This window comes from Apteryx mantelli, chromosome 1 (genome assembly GCF_036417845.1).
Source record: "Apteryx mantelli isolate bAptMan1 chromosome 1, bAptMan1.hap1, whole genome shotgun sequence".
Lineage (NCBI taxonomy): Eukaryota > Metazoa > Chordata > Aves > Apterygiformes > Apterygidae > Apteryx > Apteryx mantelli.
Window position 1 is genome coordinate 160097833 of NC_089978.1, and position 23129 is coordinate 160120961.

Genomic DNA, 23129 nt, shown 5'->3' on the forward strand with positions numbered 1-23129 from the left:
CATGGTTCTAAACCGCTGCTGAGTAAAGACTCATAAATGACTCAAATTACAGTAAGATCAGTGGCTTTGTCAATATATCAATGTTTGATCACGGACAGTGATTCTTTCTGGATTCACCCCAAGACATGTAGTTGAACTTGAAAAGGCCTAACCAGATTTAGTGCACCTGCAATTTATGGAGGACCTATTCCAAGTCTTGCTGAAGACAGTGCACAGCTTTCCAATAACCTCCATGCCACCAGCTACCCAGCTTACTATTAGAGCCCAGGCATCCTAAAGACTGATGAATTGTTGTTCTTATATTTCAAACAATGGTCAAAATCCAATAGCATTTCATCTAGAGCTTGGGCCTCTTTTACAGTCAGATTTATCATTTCTACAGGAGAGTGTTTTCCCCTGTTTAGCAATACATCCACCCTAAAATGCACAGTGTGAGCTGACTGCTAAAAGGCACAACAAAAAGGAAAATACAGAGATGTGCAGAAGCAGGTTTGTTAGGAGGCACTGGGAATACTTTTATATAGGTGGGGAAAAAAAAAAGATGGATGAGGCTTTGCCTCATTCTTCTGTTACCTAAATTGCTCCACTTATTCCTTGTAAATAAGAATTGACAACATGGCAAACATTTCCATGAGCCAGGACCATAACATTCCTTGCTCCTTGGTCCCGATATGTAGTCATTCTTCTCTACCGACTGCGCTATCAGGCCTTACTTTTCTGAGACTCCTTAAAGCTGTATGTTGCAGGGGTTCCAGAAACACCAAGGAAACCGTCCATGGCAGGGAATCCCTGTAGAAACAGAGCTCCCCTGGGTAAAGGACCTGCTTTGTTATTTTTCAGGGGAATATGCTATGTGCCATCAAAAGGCCTGCCTGCTAAACCCCCATTTATATCACTCGCACCTCTCTCCCTGACCTGCGAGTGCAGTCATCTCTGGGCTGAATGCAGGAACTGGAGAGCACTCATCCCTGGGCCCCAAAACTGGCTTCAAACTTGTGGTGAGGCTTAGAGGAAGGTATGGGGAGGAAAAATTTCCCAGTAAGCACCACTTTAGCATTCAGTTAAGAAGGAAAGAACGAAATTTGAGACTACCATTACAACTATGCCAGATGAAAATGAAATAAAGTCATTCCATCCACCAAGTCTGCAAGCAGCAAACTTGTCCATCAGCAATATACTAAAAATTAGTGTCACTGAACTGCTCAGCGCTGGCTCCTTACTCAGGCTCCCTTCACAAACCTCGCCAGAGTCCCCAGCCCAAACCATCAGATGGTAAAGAATAGCTTTTTTCCCTCTACCTCCCCCCCCCCAAAAAAAAAAAAAAACACTCTAAGATTCACAACCCACTCATGGAATTACAGGTGGAGTGGAGAGTTACCAACACCACCTTTCAGCAGCACATTTGACTTTCTTTGGCTCAGATTGATCCTCAGATGAGCTGGGATGAGCTGCAGGCCTAGCTGCCGCCACAGCACATCTGGACAGAGAAGGAGGAGGTTGGAGGAAATGGAAAAAAAATTGGAGAGAAGAAAATGGAGGGATCTGGTAGAAATTGATGAGGAGTGTGCTGCTGGTGAAAGGTGGACTTACATAAAATTACGAAGGTTTTTCATGTTCTTTCAGTCTAGATTGTGCAAAAAGATTCTTACCTTTTAAATGTGTTCTTTAAGTTTTAAAAATTCCATCAAAATGATATTTATTTCAGACCACCTTTTCAGGGAATGAAAAATTCCAGTGACTTTTCTTGTGACAGGGTTACAAGAGCTTTGGAAACTGATCCCCCACTACCTGTACTCCCCCTCCAAACCTCACAAAAATGCAGAAAAGACCAAAACAAGACCCTTTCAAGTGCTCTAACAAGAGAACAGAAAACAAAAACAGGGTCTAATTATTTCTAGAAGCTGTAGAAACAAGTAATTGTTAAATCCATAAGTCGTTAGCCAGCACATTGCATGTTTCTGTGTGCCTCCTTGCTTATTTACATTGTGTGTTCCTTTAGCCAGAGCTTGTCTTTCATTTTGTACATACACGACATGTCTTCAAAACAAGAGCTGTCCGTGGATGGTTGAGGATATGAAAAACAATAAAAGTACAGGAAATTGCAGCAATGATGTAGCTTACATCATTCCTTAATCAGGAACTAGGCCAAAAATGGTTTTGTGTATTAGGAAGGGGGAGAGGGAGGAAAAGAACATGCACAGAAGAACTATATACTTGGAATGAAACAGGTACAGTTACTTCATGCTGGATTTATTTCAGCACAACATAACATCTTTCCACAATGTGCTTTAGATGGAATTCCCAGGTGACTTGCTGTTGCATTTAAATACTGTCTGCCTAGGATTTAAATAAACAGCTTTTATATTAATTAGAAACAAATCCTCTCAATTGGAAGGTATTAACTGTTTCTGAAGTACACACAACAGTTATTCAGACTTTGATTCAATTACATGCTTTTAAATTTGTGAGCCATTTTTAATCAAATATGCTATAATCGTGGTTTACAACAATGCAATAAAATATTGATTCAACTGTTTTCACCCTTTATTGATCGGTGTAACATGTAATTAAGTCAGTGCATAACTTTCGTTAGAGCCAGCAATTCACTTAGTGCTACTGCACCAGCCTAGGTATATATTTAAAGCCTAGACCTAGGAGAACTGTGTTTTATGCACATTCTGCAGTAATACATATGCCAATTATGTATTTGCTGGTTTCTGATTATAGTATAAATCAAAGACACCTAATACTATGCAATAAGGTCTGGATATAAACTCTTCACTGGTGAAGTACATTGATTTCATCATCTGCAAATTTGACTTGGATGCTTCGCATTATGCTGAAAGCAAAATCTTGTAAGAGGACCTGTGGCTGCCACAAAAACACAGTAGGCATCATTAGATGCACCTGAGACTGGCAATGCAAAACTCCCACTGAAGGCAGAGAAAAGCTGCCTTTTTAAAACCACAGGGCTATTTAGTGCCTCTAAAGTTGTTAGAGCCACAGTATCAACCTTCTCTGTAAGATAAGAGCCTTGTCTGGCTCCAGAGGACAACGCTCAGCTTTCTTAATTTTGACCCCATTAGGTAAATCCACATCTCTTTTGTGGCTGACTACCCTAAACAAGATGTTGTTTATCTCAGTTTACCTCACACCATTCAAGAAAAATCTAAACAGATTCTCAAAATGTTTGTGATCAGATTGAATAGGCAAAATTAATCCTTTGTGCTTTCAGCCTGTTTTTCATTAATTAGTGGAAACCCAACCTGACAATACTCAATATCACAGTCACCAGACTAAGACTGCATTGCTGAGATAAATGAGAAGAAGGAGTATGTCAGTTCCTGCCATTATCATTCTCTGTACAACAGGTTTTTGTTTGTTTGAATATATATGATAATGGCAGACAATGGATTTTTTTTTTAAGCCTAAGATATTACCATGAAGTCATGTAAATAAAATATAGAGGCTAAGAACAATTGTGGTTGTCAGGCATTTCTGAAAATCTCCACAGCCCTGTATAAAACTGTTCTCTTTTTTGGTATCAGTTCAATACCTTCAGACACTGGTACGTTTAATCTCTGGGTATATTTTCAGAAGTACCAATGCACAAACCCTTCTTCTAGGGGCACCTTTCCCTCTGAAAAGGTACATTTGCACAGAGTCAATGTTAACCTAGATGTCAGCAGCGGAGGCCCTCTCAGACGCACTCCCGCAGGACACCATAACAAGATGAATGCATTGCAGCTTACCTTTGGGTATATTCATGGTGTAAGGAATGAGAGAGATTCTAGTCAGTCAAACAGCTACCACACCACTACCACAATGGGTTGTACAGGAAAACATTACCCCAGAAATCTTCGAAAGGTTCTGGTTTTCTTCCTACTTGTGTTCGGGTAGTTTGTCACATTGTCCTAGAATCATCCAGCTGTTGGCAGTGATAAAAATAACAAATATGAGAAAAAAAGAGGGGCAGGTAGGTTAGGAAATCCAAGATATCCAGCTGCCAGATGTGTCATAGCTCCCTCATCTTCTTCACTTACCCCTCCTGCTTTCAGCTCTACTAAAAACTGCTCCAGTGCGATGCTGTGGGACTGAGAGTCGATGTTGCACAGAAATAATTGCTGGAAAACAAGGAGGTTATTAGTCTTATTTAGTAGTTTCTGCTCAGCTTTGGCCATTTCTAAACTTGTAATTTCCATTAATCATGTCAGTTTTTTGTGAGGCTGTCTTGATGCGAGTCACAGCTCACACCCAGCGTGGCGCAGGGTGGCAGGGCCATTTTTATCCATTTAATCCCAAGGGCAGTCAAGGGTGAGACTATCCCTCAGCACCAGACAGAGAGGCTTCAGGACTGTTCTAATTTATTCTTTGATGATGCAAACTGCCCACACCGGGACATCGTGGGATAAAAGTCTGTATCCAAATGCAACTCAGTGTTCTGCTCCCACTGAAGGGGTAGAAACACACACCTTTCAGCATCTGAACTTCAAGTAGCATTAAAAAATAACTTCATGTCCCTCTGGCATAAAGAGGAGTACGTGTGGTGGGAAGGAAGGAAGATAGCATATTCCCATACTCTGCAAAAGTGCTGGTGTTAAATTGTGCAGAACAGACAAAAAAAAATGATAGGAAGATGCTACTGAAGACAGATGGCAGGAAAGAAAGGAGTCACAGGAGCAGGACCTGTAGACTGTCCCTAAGTCTACAGGTGGGAATGGCTGAGGGGCAGGCAGCTACAGTGCTTCCAGCCAGATATTTTGACCATACTACACCAGCTCACACGGGAAGATGACAAGAGCATACTGAAAAGATTGTACAAAGCATACACAAGACCCTTCACCTGTGAATTGCTTCTGGAAAGAGAGGGTTCCCCACCCTGCTGTCTCCATGTGACACAGAAGCTCCTACATCTCCTTTTGTCATTAATGTACAGTGCAGTAAAATGCTACAGTTTATCCTTAGTCACATATTCAGACTGGGTAATTAAAATCCCTCTAGATAAATCCACTTTGCTATTACTCACAGCGTAAGGAGAGCTTTAAAGGCACTTGCTGAGGATCCAGAAGTATTTGGGATCTGACAGCATGAAACCAGCAGCAGAAGGTAGCTAAGGAGGAAGGTCATTTGTTTCCTACATCCTTCCACTGCTGGGTCTATGCTTAGGAGGCACTGGAAATTGTGACAGTGTCTGGACAGCAAGTCACAAGAAGAGAGTTAAAGAAACCCTAAGGAGCCAGAATTTCAAAGAGACTTCAGTCCAGCTGTTAAATTCATGTCTGCAAATATGCAGAGAGAGTGTGTGAGTGTACAAGTGTGTGCACACATCAATCTCTGGCTATGCACATGAGCAGACCATTTGCTTAAGCATATCCACTTGCCCTGTATCTCAGATACTGAGTTTAGGAGCACGGCTTTCTGGCTGACACTTTCAGAGGATGTCACCAAAATACTCACTTAAGGTCCAGTGGTCATCCTAACATCATCCTGATCCTGTGTTCAGCCTGAGAAATCACATAGCAACATTTGATAACATTTTTTACATGTTTTTAACATCACCTGCAGTATAGAGAGAGAAAAAAAAGCTATATCATCTCTCTACATTCACTATCTATCCTTGCTGCCAAGGCGAGTGACCCACACAAAACCAAGCAAGGGAGCTGAGCTTGTTTTGAGAGACGGCTAAGCAAGGGCAGCTAACGCATGGGTACACACTGCAACATCTCTCTGTTCCCCTACCAGCTCCAGCCTTGTGTGTCAGCAGGGGACTGAAACCGATGAGACCATTATGCTCAAAAAGAGCATGGGATCTCACAGCTAAGTAGGGACACACTTAGGCAAGACTTGAGCTGACCTCTCCCCCATGCAGAGTTCAATCCCTCCAAATTAAGGCTGAGAGTCACTGATGAGGCTGGAGGAGGAAGTCGACACTGCAGGTGCAGGACCACATTTGAGATGGATAAAAAAAAAAAGGGGGGGAGGAGGAAAGAAAATTGCATTTCACTTCCATTTTTGCTGTACAGTCTCCTGCAGCAAGTCTGTGACCCTGAATAAGCATGGGGACAGGGGGAATAAACAAGGGTAAGGTGGAGTGCTTTTATCCATTTTAGAAAACTTTTCTGGAAAGCAAGTACAACCTGTCAGTAAGTAGACAAACACTTCACCAGGCCAGGGGATGAAGCTGAACTCCCAAAGCAGATTTTCTCAGCAACCCTGTCATCCTTTTGTTCATGCCTTCAGAGCCCAGTATGGGAAAGTACAGTATTTCAGGCCATTTTAAGATAAAGACATCACTGTGAGCAACAGCCTTGGTCCTAGAGAGCTGAAAGTCCAAATAGGCAAGATAAAGGGGGCAAGGAAGGAGGTGTTCCTGGGAAATTGAGCCACAGAGATATGGAGATCAGCTGAAATTAGCAGTCAGCACTGTTGAATTTGGATCTAGGAGACATACTCTTGTTCTCACAGAAAACCTACAGTAAATTCAGGAGCAATGAGGCAGGCTAGGGTATTTATCACCCGTTTTTAAACAGCTGATCATGTGCAGGTGGGATAAGATCTCATCTGGCTAATCCCCCCAAGGTTTGACCTTCAATACCTCAGCTCCAGGCAGCTGTGAAAGATGAAAGAGGATTATGCCTAGAATACAGCTATTTCTATATTTTATCCCTTTTAAAATAAATACACTGACAAGAAATTTTAAAATTCTTTCAAATGGCTCCAGAAAAAGCTTTTAAGTAAGGAACAGTTACAGAAAAACCCAAATAAACAAACAAAAAAGCCCACAGCAAAACAAAGCAAAGCTAAACCCAGCCTGTCTCCTTTTTATCCTTCCTCCCTTGGTATACAAGCGTGAAAACTTTGTTTCACCCAGAGATTTGAAAACCAAACCCCTCTGGGCACACAGGGTATTCCCCATGCACTGTGAACAAGGAGCAGGCTGCGGTTCGAAGTAGACCACAGAAATGATAATAAGAGCCTTCGGTTTGTCGACACCGCTGGCAGCACACATCATCGCAGCCCCCACGTGTCAGGGTGCCTCCCAGCTGCATGTCTTTGCATTGTCCAGCTCTTTTGTAGCGAATGCACTGCCTGCTGCAAGGGCAGCGCAGCATAATGATACCTCCATCGCACTTTCCTAGCAGCTGGGGCGCCTTACGTTTTGTGCCATACCAGGCAACTTGACAGCCATCACTTTTGTTCTTCTCTTTACTTCCTTGTACCTCAAAAGTAAGCAAGTGTTCTTCTTTTCCAAAGATCCATCTCTCCATTAACCATATTTTCCAGGGCTCTCAACGTACTTCTGGATGCAGTTCTACGTGCTAATGTGACAAGCATCGTGCTCTACATACTGAACTTACTCCTGTCATATAGCACTTCTGTGAAGCACAATTTACCTGAATGTTTTACATGCTATATAAGGGATAGGACTCAGCTTGATTGATCAAGTGATCTTTATTTATTTAGGGAGAAAACCTCTGTGCCCTAAATTGGTCATTAGGTGGTCAGCTTGTTTAAGCCTCTGTTAAGAAATAGGTGTTTAGTAGTTGAGGCTTTTTTTGCTTTTGGAAAACTTCCCTACAGGATCTTTCCCTTCCTAGCTCTACTTAATCAGTCCTACAAACACATTAATCCAAAATCAAGGCAATTTCTGTGGTCCAGGCATTTTGCTGATGGAAGTCTGTGGTGGTCTATGAAGAACCACAGATTTGTGTCCCCTAGCAATCCGGGTCATGCAGAATGAACAAAAAAAATTTTTTTTTAAGAAATTGCAGAGAAAACTGTAAATGACCTTCTCAGCCTTACAACAAACTTTATCTTGCCAGCCTCCTTGCCCTCAGTCAAACACACTCACAAAACACAGCTATCCACAAGCTGTCAAAGGAAGGAAGCGCTGTGTCAGCAGACAAGCAGGAGTCCCACATTTGCATCTCCCTCACCCGTGTGCAGATTCTCTGTTGTTAATAGTATAATTGCACTCAGGTTTCAGGCTTTCTTGCAGTAAGAGACATGCATTTGGCTGCTTCTCCTCTACCCAGCAGCCCAGTGCAAAAGTTAGGGAGAGCTGGTAGGAAGAGAGTCCTAGAGCCAGCTTACCCGAGCATCGCTTCCTAGGGAACCAGGCTAAAAAGGAGGAATACAGAAGAACCTTAGCATGTCCAGGCATCAAATTTCAGCAGAAGGTAGGTAAGTAGGCAGAAAAACCTCACTTGGCAAGCTCTGCTGTTAGCCATATTTAATTAAAGACTGGCTTATCTTAGATGTTTCTGCTGATTGCAAGTACTGCAGTATCACACAGGAATTAGGAAATCTTGCAAAGGGCTTGGACTCCAGTAACATGAAAAAGCCACTTACTGCAAACTGTCCTGAGAACTGTGCAGTTTCAAATGAATTACCTTGCATTTTCAAATGAAATACTTGCCCATCAGGCAATACAGATCCTGCCAAATGAAACTGAGTTCACTGAATTAAAAAATATATATATAGAAATAGTTTGTTTTGATAATACATTTGTTTCAGTAAAGTTGTTCCAAGCCATAAGGAAGTACAATTTACTCAGATATATCCACAGAAATGTTAAAGTTATTCACAGGAAACGAATTCTGTGTTCTGAGTTTCTCTAAACCAAGACCTGATCTTGGATGTCCCCTCTTGGCCCCATTCTGACACAAGCAAAATAAGACAGCAATGGTCAGTTACCTTCACCAAATCAATGCCACCACTTTAAATTCAGATAGAAACCTAATCTGATCCACCGCTGAGCCTACTGTATGTTATCTCACAGCTCTTTCTGGGACAGGAAAGTGTCAATCCTTCTCAGCAATGGCTGGAGGACTCTGAGCATGTCAGCTGAAGAAGTAGGATCAAAACAACAATCAGAAGGGTGACAGGTCTTGCTGGGATGACAGGCAGGGCACGCATGTGGAGCGAGCACATACATGTGTACTCATTGCCCCTAAACTCCCTGCTGTCCCCATTCTTGTGAGCCAGCAGGGGACTGAGCCTGCTGAGAGCACTGACTTGTGCAATTTCAATGGCCTTTAGTGATGCACAAGAACAGAGCCAACAGGAGAGCACAGGGGATGGGGCATCACAAGGCTGCTGTTTATTTGCATACCCATGAAACCACTAACCCAGCATGGTTTGCTCACACCACATGATTTAGGGACCAGCAGTTTAAGACTTTAAGCTAACAATTCTTTTTACCAACTGTTCTCAGGAGCTCTCTTTTCAAGGACCACCACCCTCTAATTAACAAAGCAAAGCCATAGATGCAGTGTAGAGGCTCCAAGGTCTTGCTTAGAAATCTCACAATAGCACATGTGTCAGGGAAAACATCAACATGTCGTCTCAGACCTGTCACACTCCCCCTTACTCATCCACTCAGAGCTCCTACAACCTTTCATGGCATTCATGTGGCAAGGTGATAGTAACCAGTCTGTAGTTACCTGGATGTTTCCCTCACACACAGGGCAAACAATAAGCAAAAATATGCTGTTCTCAGCATGGCCCTACAGATGGAGGTAATGTAGAAATCTGCAAGAGGGGCCACTTTCCCCAGGGACCAAAATCCCTGAAGTCCTGCTTCCTGCCACTGCAAAACTTTCCCAAAGCAATCATACAAGAGAGATCTTTCCATGAAGAAGACCCAGATCGCCCCCCTCCAAATTCCCTTACACATCCTCATCCAAATCCTTAACCCTGGACACTTCAGTATTTGACAAGTTACAGTAAATACTGAAACACATCTCTTGAAATACAGTGTTTCGCATCAAAAAGTGGCACCAACAACCTCCTAGTTTAATCTTAAGAAGGAACTGTGCAAACATATGCACTTATTTTCTGAGATGAAGTGATTAGGAAATGCTCTGATGGCTCTAATGTACACAAATAAATTAGTACACTAAGATAGACAGATTAAGAGGGCAACTCCAAAAAGAATAACAAGGACCACATGCTTATGTTGGTTGTTTTACTTGAAAGGACATTTTTAACTCCATTTAGAAACTTCTCCCTCTCTCTTTCTGAGTAAGCACATGTGGGACGTTAAAGAGAAGTTTCGGTTAGCAGGATCCAGTTTGCAGAGTGAGCTACTGGCAAACAGATTTCAGAGACTATATTATTCTTATGAGTAACTTTGTCTGCTGCAAAATTATTCCAATCAAAAGATTTTTTTCTGAGGTGAAGCACAATTAAGCTTGACCTCCTTTGCTTAAATTAAAATAGGAGTGAAATGAAGAATCTGACTCATTCCTCCAATTTTACAAGCTCAATAGTAATCTAGCCATGCTATTCATTTAGAGAAACCATTAATTTTGCTATGTGGCTGAAACAAGAAGGCCTCAGCTTTCTTTCTCTCACTTTTCCCCCCTCTTTTTGCTCTTTGTCTGTGCACCTGTTTGCACCACTTTACCATCCCATTTGAAAAACTTTGGGTAATCCTCTGGCACTAACCCTGGTGTGATAATACTTCTGTTATTCAGCAGCATAATTACAAAGGACGACACAGATAAAACATGTCTTTCACTTCTGCTGTGAATATGCCAGTTTTGCCAATCTTCAAGGTGAATGATTTCTAAAACCTTCTGTATTTAATGCTAATCTAAATTCTTCACACAATGAAACTTCCAGCACCTTAGACAGGGAAAAACAGTTACTTCTAACTCATCAGAGTGAATGCTAATGGTCAAAACTTTTACAACAGCTCGCTTAACAGCAGCACCCTCTGTGCCAGGGTCTGTCTCCAAAACACTTTATGAACTTTGATGAATAGATGTTCTCAGAGACAGTTTAGTATTAGATCTTGCTTTGACAAGGGGAAGCTAAGGCAGAGGGAAGCTAAAAGCTCAGGGCTAAGTAGCAAGCCAGTGGCAAAGGCAAGAACCAAATCTTTTAACTGCTGCATCATAATCCTTTGGGCCTGGATAACATTATTAAAATCTACCAGATAGGTGTTTTTTTCAGTATTTTGCAGGGAACTTTAACTAACATATCTTCCAGCTGCAAGCATGTGTGCTATCCACTAAATGTGAGGAAATATCAGCAAAACAACATTATATATCACTTAGATCCCTGAAAGAGGAAAGGGAAAGTCAGCATCTTGTTGTCCCTCTTCCCCTCCCCCTTCTGCCCTCATCAGGCAGGGCCAAGCTTTGCTCCATTTAGTGTCTCATACTAGGGATGGACTCCTCAGGCTGGTATCAATGCAGAGAGTTCTAGCAGCTCAGGCCTCTCCTGATGAACTTCAGCCTGGCAGCTGTTCTTGTTAAACCCAAAGAAGCATCTGCTTGATTGTCTCATGTTGGTGCCCTGGCTGAAAAATGACCCAAAGAAGAAATCTAATTCAAACAGTTATCCTTCAAATCATTTAGGGCTTTTCTGGTCAAAAACTAATACATTAAACCTGCATGAAGTTGCATGCAGGATGAGGACTGCATGGAAGAAAATGCTCAGCAGAGGTCAGGCCCTTGGTGCTCGGAGAGAACTGCAGATCATGGAAGCCAGCATTGTTTTATTGACTATGTTTCCCTTACAGCCACAAGAGAAATTCCCAATGTACTTCAAACCAGTTACCTCTGGTACCAGCCACAGGCTGGCAGCAGCAATAGGGAGCTCATGGAAGGCTGTAAAACAAGATAAATTACCCTCTGCTCTCTTTTCAAAAGCCTAAACAAACAGTCTCAGTTTAGAACCAGTATTTCTCCACCACATTCACATCACCACAGCACAGACAAATGTTGTTCCCTTATGTTCCTCTGGCTTGTTGTGTTTTTTTTCTTAGACTGTTAAGCTATTTGGGACAAGACAACTGCCCTAGACCCGTGCTTAGCTCTGGGCTTCTGGCTAGACATGGTAGTTATACAATGATGATAATAGCAAACTTGGCATGCAAAAGGAATGGTCTCTACTCTTTGGGTGATGAGTTTATCTGAAGACATTGCATTCTCTTGCTTTAAGAGCACCTGGCAGAAGCTCTGGTCTGAATATTCCTACTCCATGGGCTAAAACCTTCCCCAGTGAATCACAAATAATGAGTGCACAGACTCAATGTATTGGACAGAGGTAATCTTTATCAACTTTTCTGGCTGCTTTCCCCAGCCGCAGCCAAATGCTTCTCATCCCTGCCTAGGTCTCTCTCAAACTTGATAGCTAACAAAAAGTGCAATATCCAGCAGCAGTGACTAGAGCTAACGAATCTGAGATTGAGAACTGCCACCAGGAGAGTTCCTTGGCCCCTACCTACCTCATCTAACAACCCCATGGACACACTGAACCAAAGGGGTGACAAGATGGAGTCACAGAGGGTCCCCAAGGACAGCACGTACAGAACAAGAGCCAGCCCAACACAGCATCTGGTCATCTCTAAGACAGAAGAATAAAGATATCTGTCAGTGACTAAAAGTAAATCAGCCACATCGCATGGTCCCGGGTAGAGGCAAGTTAGAAAACAGCAGGGACAGGTTTTTATATCTCAGGACCATCTACCAAACCAGTGGACTTTACCCAGCCCCCCAGAGAGACTGAACAAGATCTAAAGAAGAGAAAGACATCTAGTTCCTCAGTCAGCTCTTTACATACTTTTCAACAATCTTCTTAGCCAAAAAGGGAAAACAGTTACACAGCAAAAATAATTGGCCATATTGCCAACAAAAGGTAATCTTTGCCTTGTTACAGAGCTCACTCAGGTCGGAGGGAAAAGATTAACTGCTCCAGCTATAGGTTCTGCTTTTCACCATACAGATTGTCTCACAGCCTGTTCCAGCATCTCTCATTGCTCTGTGACAACATCTAACCTAAGTCCAACTATATGCGATGAAGAACTGGTCTCTCCAGGTATTATGAAGAATATATGGAAATACATTGATGATTTCCAATTCACATGATTTTCTTCCTGAGGGAATATGGCATTTCCTTACAATGACAGCTATTAGGCATCAGCTAGTCTGCTTTAACCAAGATGTCCAATGCCTAGTTTAAATCTGCTGATCAAGAATTCATGGATGATATACATGGGTGCAAAAAATAAATAAAATCCTTTTTTTCTTCTCATGCATCAACAGCAAATATTTAAAGCATGCTTAGGAGTCTTTCAATCAGGGCTGACATAACACTTCCACATCTGGATTGTGATATTTTCTCTTCTGAATCAACAGTTACAAATCCTGTGTACACAATGTGAGCTGAAGGTTCAAAAGGTAAAAAAGTATAAACTTCAAGGAGATTGTAAAAAGTCTTCCCTACACCAATACTTACAAAATAAAGAGGACGCCTGGGGACACTTCATTGAGAGCTAAGAATAAAAAGTCTTCATACAGTAGTTTTCCTGAATAATAAGCACTAGGGTGCTTCCCTAGAGCTCTCTGAGGTAACTCAAATGTCATTAGTTGACCAAGACAGAAAACCTGGAGGATTTGTGGCTGAGACCACGGTCTTGAGTGACAGGCCCTTACAATAGGTAAAATGCTCATTTGTCTCACTCTCACATTGACCATGTGATTGAGAAGAGTTTAACTGTCAAGACAACAGCTATCTAGGATTGCTACTCAGTGTCCATGAAACTCTGTAATGCATCAAAAAAACATCTCAAAGGAAACACAGATAGCCTGTGTTCAAATCAATTCAGTGAGGAACCTTCCAGGCTCAAGCAAGAATAACATCTTTTGAACAAAGAGGCAAAAGAGAAACTTAATGAATTCTCCCTACACAGGTTCCCCAGGTGAAAGACAGGGGTTATTTTGTGGGTGGGCATATTTTCAAAGTTTCTATTTAATTAGGATAATTTTCTAACAGCTTGGCTGCTTATCAGAATCTCTACGTGATAGAAATTGGGCAAAAATCCTTCTAGAACAGACTTTATTGTGAGAGATCTTTCATTCCATGGTCCTAGCCAGCTGGAAACACTGTGAATAGCTTCTTCAATGATATTTCAGTCTCCTACTTTTGGACCCAGCTGAAATCAGGAAGTGCAGAGAAACCATAAATACCATTAAAAGACAGAGGGAGAAAGATTAACCAGATTTTGGCAAACATCCAAAACTCTGCATTTCAGTTTGGGCCAAAGGTTCAGGTTGGTTTTCCCATATCAGTTCATCCACCTCAGTTATTTCCTGCTTTTACATGGTATAAAGTGCATCTGCTTAACTTTTACTCCTTTATACATCAGGCACTGCTTATACTCCTTATACATCAGGCAATACGTGTGCAAAAAGAGCAAGAGGGCTGACATCATGGCAAGACTCCACAGCTAATTTGGGATCAGAAATAGCTGGTGGGAGAAGCCAATTCCAGCTGCAAGAAATGGAAATATCCCTCTCCCTTTTTCAAAGTCCTGTCCCATGTAGCACTGCTGTTCATTAATTGTAAATTATAAAATGTATTATTGATCACAAATAAATGGAGAAATTCTTTGCATAGGCTTGCTGAGGGGAAAAAAAAAAAAAAAAAAAGCATAAGCCCAGTGTAAGTCCCTTGGGCTTTTAGTCTGGTTCTCAGTGAGGAGAGGTGTGAGGAGGGTCCACTGCCAATCGCCCAGTCCTGTCTGTGCTGAGCCAGGCACATGGCAGGAGTCAGCAGCAGCCTGCAGGAAGGGCTGCTTTCCCTTTTAGCCCCCTGGATTTAAAAGCAACTGTTCATATGCCTGTTAGACACAAATATAAGTACTCTCATGAGCAGAGATTGGTGTCTGCTTGTAAGTTCAGAGAATGATCCTGCTCAGGTGCTGAGCAGCTTCTGGAAGGACCAAGCGCCTTCAGCTCCCAGCCCTGAATTGCGCTGCGATGGTGTTTGAAATTGTCTTGTAAGATCAGCTGAATGGGATAAACGGACTATGCTAGGGCCTGAAGGGCTCCTGTGAAAGTACGGTCACAGATGTTGAAACATACCAGAAACCAAGGCTAAAAGAATACAGAGTGGACAAGCACATCCGCAATAGATCAAGGAAACATCAACCAAAATAGCAGGTAGAAAGCCGCATATGATTTTTCAGAAATGATTTTCATACAAATAGGTTTACTTTTCCTTTGGGGGAAAAAAAAGCGAGCTGCATATCCTTTAGAAACAGTGTTGGTATTATTCACGCTGCCAACCAAACCACTTAGGCTTCAGAACCTTTGCAGTACCACAAGTGTAATGCAAAAAACAACCAAAAACCACTTACTTCCTTTTTTCCCCCCTGAGTATTGACATTCTTGTGCAGTATTAGGAGAGCTAATTTAGCTTCCAGTTCTAAGAATTTTTGAATCTATAGCCAGTAATTATTTGCATTCAGGGGTACAAAAGAGGAAAACAAAGCCCACAAATTCTAGCACATTCATGTGGGATTGGGAGTTGAATTAGGATCCTCACACCCCATTGAATTATCGGCCCCCCTATTAGAGCCTTATTAAAATGGTAATGATTATAATGCCAGTCATAGGCAGGCTGTCGCACCTGTCAAAAAAATACCCCGATTATCCTGTTCATTCAACTGTCTGGCACTTGAATCCGTGTCTCAGGTTTACTATTCTGTGAAGTTTTTCTTTTTTTTTCCCCCTTTTATTAAGAAGAAGAAAAGATACAAGAACAAACACTTCCACAAAGGTGATTAAAAAAAATCCCCTCTAACTTAGCACATCTACTGCCCATTTGGTGTTATGGTATCTAGGACAGCAATCTGAGGAAATAGATACTATTTCACTGGGTTTCTCTATAGTGAGGAAGAATACAGAGAGCTACACTAAAATCTTTTTATAAAAAAGAACACTGTTTTTTAAGGACAAGAAGAACAACTGTCCTTCCCCCTTCCACACAGGCACACACCATTTCTACACACAACCAGGATTATGTTACTTTAGCGCAGCAAAGTCTTTCTTCATATACAAAATAAACACCTCAGATGGTTTAAAGGGACAGTCCTCCAATGACCAATGTTCGTCTTAGTTCACAGGTTTTATTATTGAAGAAACTATATTCACTTGTTTTGTCCTTTAAAATTAGTGAAAACGTGATTCCATCTGAGCAGCGCAAATCTAGGGTCTAATTCTGAACAGACATTTAGTAAAAGGGAACTAAGACTTGCAGACCTCAGCAGGCTTTCAATTTTAAATCCTACAGAGATTATTTCAATTGTTGTTGTTAATAGCAGGAACAACAATAATTTTAATAACAATGAAAAGACAAGGAGATACTTGGCCTCCCTCCCCCCACAAAATTTGTCCTGTTGTCTGATTAAGTAGAAACAGTGCACAAAGGTTCCTGAGAATTTTAACCGATAGTCACGTGGAGAGAAGATCAAATATTTTTTACCCTATTCAAAAGATGCCTTTCCCCTTTCCTCTACTGCAGTTCTATGAGTTTGTCAAATACCACCATATAAAAGAAAGCCAGTGGAAGAGGAGTTAGGGGCTGAATGCCTTCAATGGCATCTGAGACAGATGCTGTGTCAGTAAGTGCCCAGGACCCTTGGGGAAGCGGAGCAACCAACAAAAGACCAATTCGATTCTGTTTGTTTTGGTTTGTTCTCGAAAAACATTTCTGAGGAAACATAAAAAAGCCCGGGTTTTCTTAACATTTGCAGTAAAGAAATGTGTAAGAACTGCACTTAGCAGGTGTCCGCTCCCAAATGCATGAAACACTAGATTTGATGCTGTTATCACTGAAGTAACCAGCAAAATTCCCTTTACTTTTAGAAGCTCACCTATTAACTTTTTTAATGATTCCCATGCTAAGACAATAGATACTGTAGATAGACTTTGGCAGAAACCACTCCTAAATACCATTATTATTTAAGCCATTCATTATGTTTCTAAACACATTTTCTGAGATCACGATAACTCAGGGAATATTTTTTAAGATGAAAGGGAACAGAATTTGAAAGGATGTTCTAAAGAAAAGCAAGGACTGTAGAATTATAACCAACAGATGAGTGAACTAACAGTGTGCAGTTGCTACATATCAACTCCTCTGCCTAAACACACACATGTTTATTTTTGGACCCGATGCCCCTTATCATTCTGTTTTCTACTTTCTTAGATGATAAATACTTAGCAGTAAGGATTGATGCTGCTTGTTCAGTGCCTGCAAAGGGAGCACTGTGCCTAAAAGAGGCCTTTGAGTTCTTTAATAACATAGTGATTCTTTCTTTAACGCTCCAGTTATCTCCATGGGAGCAGAGCTAGGCCAAGCCTGAACACTTTCAGAAATCCTGTCTATAAATAATTGCAGTCACTTAACCCAAAATCCCTCACGTCCACATGTTCAAACAGAGATGTCTGAGTAATGTGGTTGAACAAGGGGAAATAAGCAGCCTACACACATTTTCGTTCTCCCCTCCTAAATCTGGGGGGTGACTGGAAGGCTGAGCCGACCTGTGGATCAGTTTCAAGCAGCTTCTAGGTCATTGCCTGAATTTTTGCAAATGGTTAAGGACCCTCCGAGGACAGGACCACTAACCCCATAGCACTTTCCACTCAGAGTCTGCTGCCTACTTGCTTTTCCTTGCCTAAATTTGCCTGTACTGAGTCAGAGCCTCCCTTGCTATCTGAATTGTTGCAATGAGCATCCTGGGTCCTTCATGCTGTCCTTGGAAGAGCCACCATAGTCAGATCGATGGATGGGGAAGCAGCAACTCCTGAGGGAAGGAGAGAGACAGACAGGCAGGGGCAAAAAGAATAGTTGAGCTATAGAAGGAGGTAAGAGTAGGGTGAGCTGTGAGACAGGTGCTCTCCAACTGTATTTCTGTATGGGGCACATCACTCCAACCTGGTGACAAACAGCTGGGATAACGTGAAAACAAGCTGTTTCCACAATGCAGTGTGTCCAGAGAGTCCTGTGGGGAAAGAAAATGCTAGAAAATGAGAAAGGAGACAAGAGGATGCATCTCCTCTCACTTTCTTGGATCAAACAGCTGCAACAAAATTCAGCAAAATAACTTCTGAAAGCATTGCAGAGAGAATGTTTAAAATGATAAAATACCACCATATCATGGAGATAAACAGCTCTGCAGAGAAGGGCATCAGAGATCACCTCACAGATCACTTGCTCACTCAGAATTCATTTGAAAGCAATGAAAATGTGAATGTTTGGGGAGATCCCCCAGGTTACATCCTCCTCTTTCAGTCATTTTCCTGCTCAAATTTCACCAATGCTCACGTGATTCTGCGGCTTTTCACTTCGAGCGAATGAGTGTCGCCAACCTTGTTGATGTGGTAGCTAGAGAAACTATCCGTTCCTTCAAAAAAATTCTGAACCAGAAACAGGCCACCTACCCATTCTTAGCTGGGGTTACCAGTTAAAAACATATGAAGGGAACCACATGAATGGAGGGCAGTGTGCATGTTTTATTAGTTTGAACAACAAGGGAATAGATAGATGAAAGATAAGGTAATGATTTGTGACAGGGGTCCAAAATTTGATTTAAACAATTAAATTACCCTTCTAAGAGATCCCCGAGGAAATCTATTAAAATACCATCTTCCCCTATCCCCAAAGTATACAAAAGCTACCTAGTAACTGTCCAGTATCACTTCCTTTGTGACATGTTGGATGATTCCCAAGACAAAAAACATATGCTGTTAGATGAATGATAGAGCAATCAACAAGGAAAGGCTATTCTTTAAGCTACTTGCCCTACAAAAAGAGAAACTAACAGCTATCCAACAAAGTTTTCTGGTAGAAAACATAAAGTCTGATTCTGCTCACTTGGTTTTCAGTACACTCAGAATGGCTCTCAGATTAGAAAAAGCAAGATCACAGCACTTCTGAGCCATAAAAGCTTTGCAGCCAAAAGAAATCCCTCCTGTTCAGAGAAGCACACATCAGTGAAAATGGGTTGGCTCACACTTTATCAACATCTTAACCCCTTTATCAGTTCCCTGCAGTTTTGTATTGAGGCTTAAGCTTTCTCTCTTACTGCCATCCTGTAGCCATCTTACATTATTGTTATACCACAGGCCAGTCTAAAGCTAGTCCTACTACATAAATATTGCTACTTAAACCCAGAAATGCCAGCTGTGATGAATGGAAGGGATATCGACAGAGGAAGATAGAATAAACTTCTACATCATGACAGAGGTAAGGGAGAATTTTATTTGATTGATGAACCTAGATATAATTGTGGACCTAAAAATAATATTTGTACACAAAATTCGAATGCAGAGTAAGACATTGAGCAGTAGGTTATGTTCTTACATACCTATACCTCTTAGGTTCTTACACGCCTGTGTCACATCTTGGGTGCCCAATGTACTTATCACTGAAAAAAGCCATGCACAGATGTGACATTTTGAAACACCAGCTTGGTATACGATACTAGAAAGGAAGAGACAAGGTCTTTCTGTTTTAGAAAATAAGAGCCACCCACATGCTTATCATAGTTCAGAATACTTCCCTACATGTTGTTTTTGATGTTTTCGCCAGTCTTCTTATAAACTATAAAAAACAATGAATTTTCAATCATTTACTCTATACAGTGAAACATTCTGTATTCAGATGTGATTTTTGAATCTCTGAAGCAAAAACATTTTTTAATGAGAAACGCTCATTTTGTGAGGTAAGCATACCTTTCAGTTTACTGCTTTGTCCACATGAATGCCTCAGTTCCAAAAAGATTTAGGTATTCACATAACTTTCACTGTATTTCTGTTCCAGAATAATCAAAATCCATCACAATGTGCTAAATTTTAAGCAAATAAGTAGAGTATGTTTAGGCAGATGCATACAGTTAAGTCTTTGCAGGATCTAGATTTGACAGGAGATCTTTGTCCAGTTGTAGAGGTCTACATGAAACTCAGAGGGGAGCTTTATAAAGCTCCTTTCTGAAGGGTTTTTACTTACCCTAGCCTTGCACATTTTCCATTCCAGGACACTAAAGTCCATGTAGCTAATCAACAATCTAATGAAACTGCTGCAAAAATCAACAAGAAAAAAAGAGAGAGAGACATTTTTACATACCATGACTTCACTTCTCTTAGGGAAAACTCCCAACTTTTCAGAAAACTAGAGGAATTTCAGAGCCTACACTCTATACATTTTCCAGACATATTTTCCCCTGCATATGATTAGTTATGATCCTGGAGCCAAAACCCCACATCTGAACAACCGCCCAAACCCTCCTTCAGTCTAGCCCCAAGTCTAGTTAGCATTCAGTTCAGAATATCCTGCTTTGACTGTGAAAAGGAGCAGTTACCTCTTTCATAAGCTGCTTTAGAGAGGGAAGAAAAAGAAGAAAAGAAAAAAGAAAAATTCTGTCCTTGAAAAGCTTGAATAGATGCATACCATTACGGCTGTGGTAGGAGTGACTGGGGCAAGTACCTGACAACATACTGAGGCAGAAACCCAGCCTGATTTACCAAAGTCAAGATTTTGACCATAGTTGAGGTTTTGCTCCACAATAGACTTCTGCTAAGTTCTGCAGAGTTGCTGCCTCACCCCAGGGAAAGGTAGGGTCCCTGTGGTAATGGTTCTGTGGATCCCTAAATATCTGATGCTGTACTTAGGCATGTCCATTTAAATCCTGGCAGCTGAAATCCACTTAGATTATACATAAATCTGCAGAGATTCCTTGTCATGATGTTCTCCTGCTTATCTTGTTTGCAAGACTCCACTATATGTGTTCCCTGTGTGTGTCGACCAGAGCAGCCACACACAGACTGGAGAAAGAGGGGGCATTTCTAGCTTACATGGTTGCCTGCTTAGCATACCTGCTTTTGTGGGTCCCACTCCCTCCTGCCTGTTTATCCTCATGCCTTACTTATGGAGCCTGGAGCACCTTACTTTGGGCTGTGGATGCCCCGGCTGATGTCCTTGAAGCTGCAAGGTTCAGTTTATGGTTGCAGCTCTGAGTCCCTCACTCAACAAAATCCCTGCATGGAGGCCTGTGGTAGCTGGGACTCGGTCTTCACGGTATTTATTTTGCCATGCTTCATAAAGATTTTACTGTTGGTGATCACTCACCCAACAGTTTTACATGGTCATTAGTAGGACAACTAGAACTCAAGGTCTCCATGCAAGAGTTTGACTCCTCACAGTTGTATGTACTAAATACGAATGAAATCAATGGGATTATTTCAGATTACCTTGTTTCAAATTAAGACCAGGTCAGGCTTGTGAATTTATAGCTCAGTCATTTTGCTGTGTGTATTCCTGCTTTACAGTATGGGAGGCAAGAAGAAACACCTGCCCCACTGCAGTATCAGTTGGGAGTAACTACACCGAAAGCAAGAGAGATATGGAGAATAGATAACCAGGAATTGCACTCAGCCAACTTTTCAGAGTTAGTCCATTATACATTCAGCAGGTCTTAATGTGATAACAGGAAACCCACTATTTATTAAATTAGTGTATGGTGACTGTTTTTGACTGGCAATGATCACATAAAACAAGGCCTAAAATGTTCACAATATTTTCTGTAAGCTTTGATGAGGGAGAGAACTGTAGGTTAGCCCTACACTCAAAACTTTTGTCAGGAAACATGTCTGACAGGTATGCAATACTTCTTGGTACTGTTATACCAGTCCAGGCCATATAGTAGGTGCTATCCTGTTGGAAAGACAGAATAAAGCAGTTAGGGTTTTTTTTTCGTTCAGACTACTGTCATAGGCAGCAGGATAACTGCCTGGTCATTATACAGCAGACAGTGGATCAGGAAGCCATTCCTAGGTGCTTATACTGAAAAGCATCTTCTCCCAAGATTTTGGTCTGCAACAAACTGAATGTCCCAGTGACAGACAAAAAAACAATCACTTTTGCTTTCCTTATGAATGAGCTTTGTCCCTTTTGTAACTTCATGGCTTGCTAAAATGACTAGGAATAGACTGTAAAATAACCAAATGAATTTCCAAATGGTCCTAAATAATCAAATCCCTCTGACAGGGACAGAGCCATTAGTCCTCATTCAGGCAAAACCAACACAAGGTAAAGTGCATGAAACAGCACACAGTAAGGAAGAGGTGGAAATGTACAGCAAGTTCACTGTCATATACTGTGCAAACGTCTGATGGTACTAGTAGGCACTATGATTACAGTACACTGTTTCCACATCAGCCGAAGTGGAGCATTTGCATTTACTTATTTAGCATGCATTTATCATGTCCACACAGTAGCCAGCTAACAGTAAGTTTATGTCCTCCCTTGTCTCAGTTTTGACAAGCACTCAAGCAGGCAGGATTCAAGCCAGTCACTTCAGACGTAGGGAGGAGCGTGACATTGTAAAGGTAACATACCAAAATAACCTGGAACACAAACACTCTAGCTTTGACTCTTGCCTCTGACATTTCCGCTGTGACCCTGGTCAAGTTACTTCATCTTCAGGCCTCAAGTTTCCAGGTGTAAAATGTCATTGACTCTCCATGTGTCCACCTCTTCTGCTGAAGAGCTTTGAGTCAGGGTAAGAAGGAAGAGGTTTGTCTTTCAGCACATATTTGTGCAGTGCTTAGCACAACAGGGCCTAAATGCTACCCTAATACAAATAACAAACAGCAGGTGTACACTTCCAGTGGGCCTTTTGCCAGCCATATTTCCAGTAACCAGGAAGAAATGTTAGTTATTAACATGAAAGGAAGGAGGGGTCGAGGTCTGGAGGGCCTGTGCAGGGGCGTCCTGTTCCTGACCCTCATGGAGCCCAGCTACACAAGAGCTGTCTGTGCCTCCACGTGAAGCCAAAGAATCGTTTCCAAATTTGTGAGCCAAAAGTATTACACTTTTTTGGACACCTCCATTTGCCCGGTTGCTCCTTTATACACCTCTCATTCCAGCGGCTCTCTCATTGTTTCTTATCTCCCTGCTACAGGATCTTTTCTTGTTTTAGCCAGAGCAACGTTGGGTTTATTATTTCCTCCTCTTTCCCTCCGGCCAGCCCCCTCTCCCCCCCAACTCCCCCGCCCTGGCCCCCATTCTGCGTGCTTGAAACAAAAGTGTAAACTTCAGAAACTATTTGTATTTCATGGGCATTCACACATTATGTCAAAACGATGGCCCAAAAGTTTGGCGGGTAATCTCACCCCCAGCATTCGTGAGCTGATGATGAATGGCTGTGAAGCCTTTGTGATTGCTCAGGCTCCATTGTGGCTCAGACAATGGAGGAGGACACAAGTCTGGCTCAGGAGAGCAACGGATAAAACTGTTGGGGAGAATGGCGGGCTCCTGCCGACATGACC

General features: G+C 41.8%; 1 long non-coding RNA gene across 1 annotated transcript in view; it reads right to left on the minus strand.

Annotated features, from left to right (window-relative positions):
- Nucleotides 1–3893: 3893 nt before the first annotated feature.
- Nucleotides 3894–23129, minus strand: part of LOC106488589 (uncharacterized) — a 28367-nt gene continuing 9131 nt past the window's right edge. The window contains exons 2-3 of the long non-coding RNA XR_001293237.1: nt 4044–4124; nt 3894–3928 (exon numbers count right to left, since the gene is read on the minus strand). This is a non-coding gene — a long non-coding RNA (uncharacterized lncRNA). The remainder of the gene's footprint in view (nt 3929–4043; nt 4125–23129) is intronic.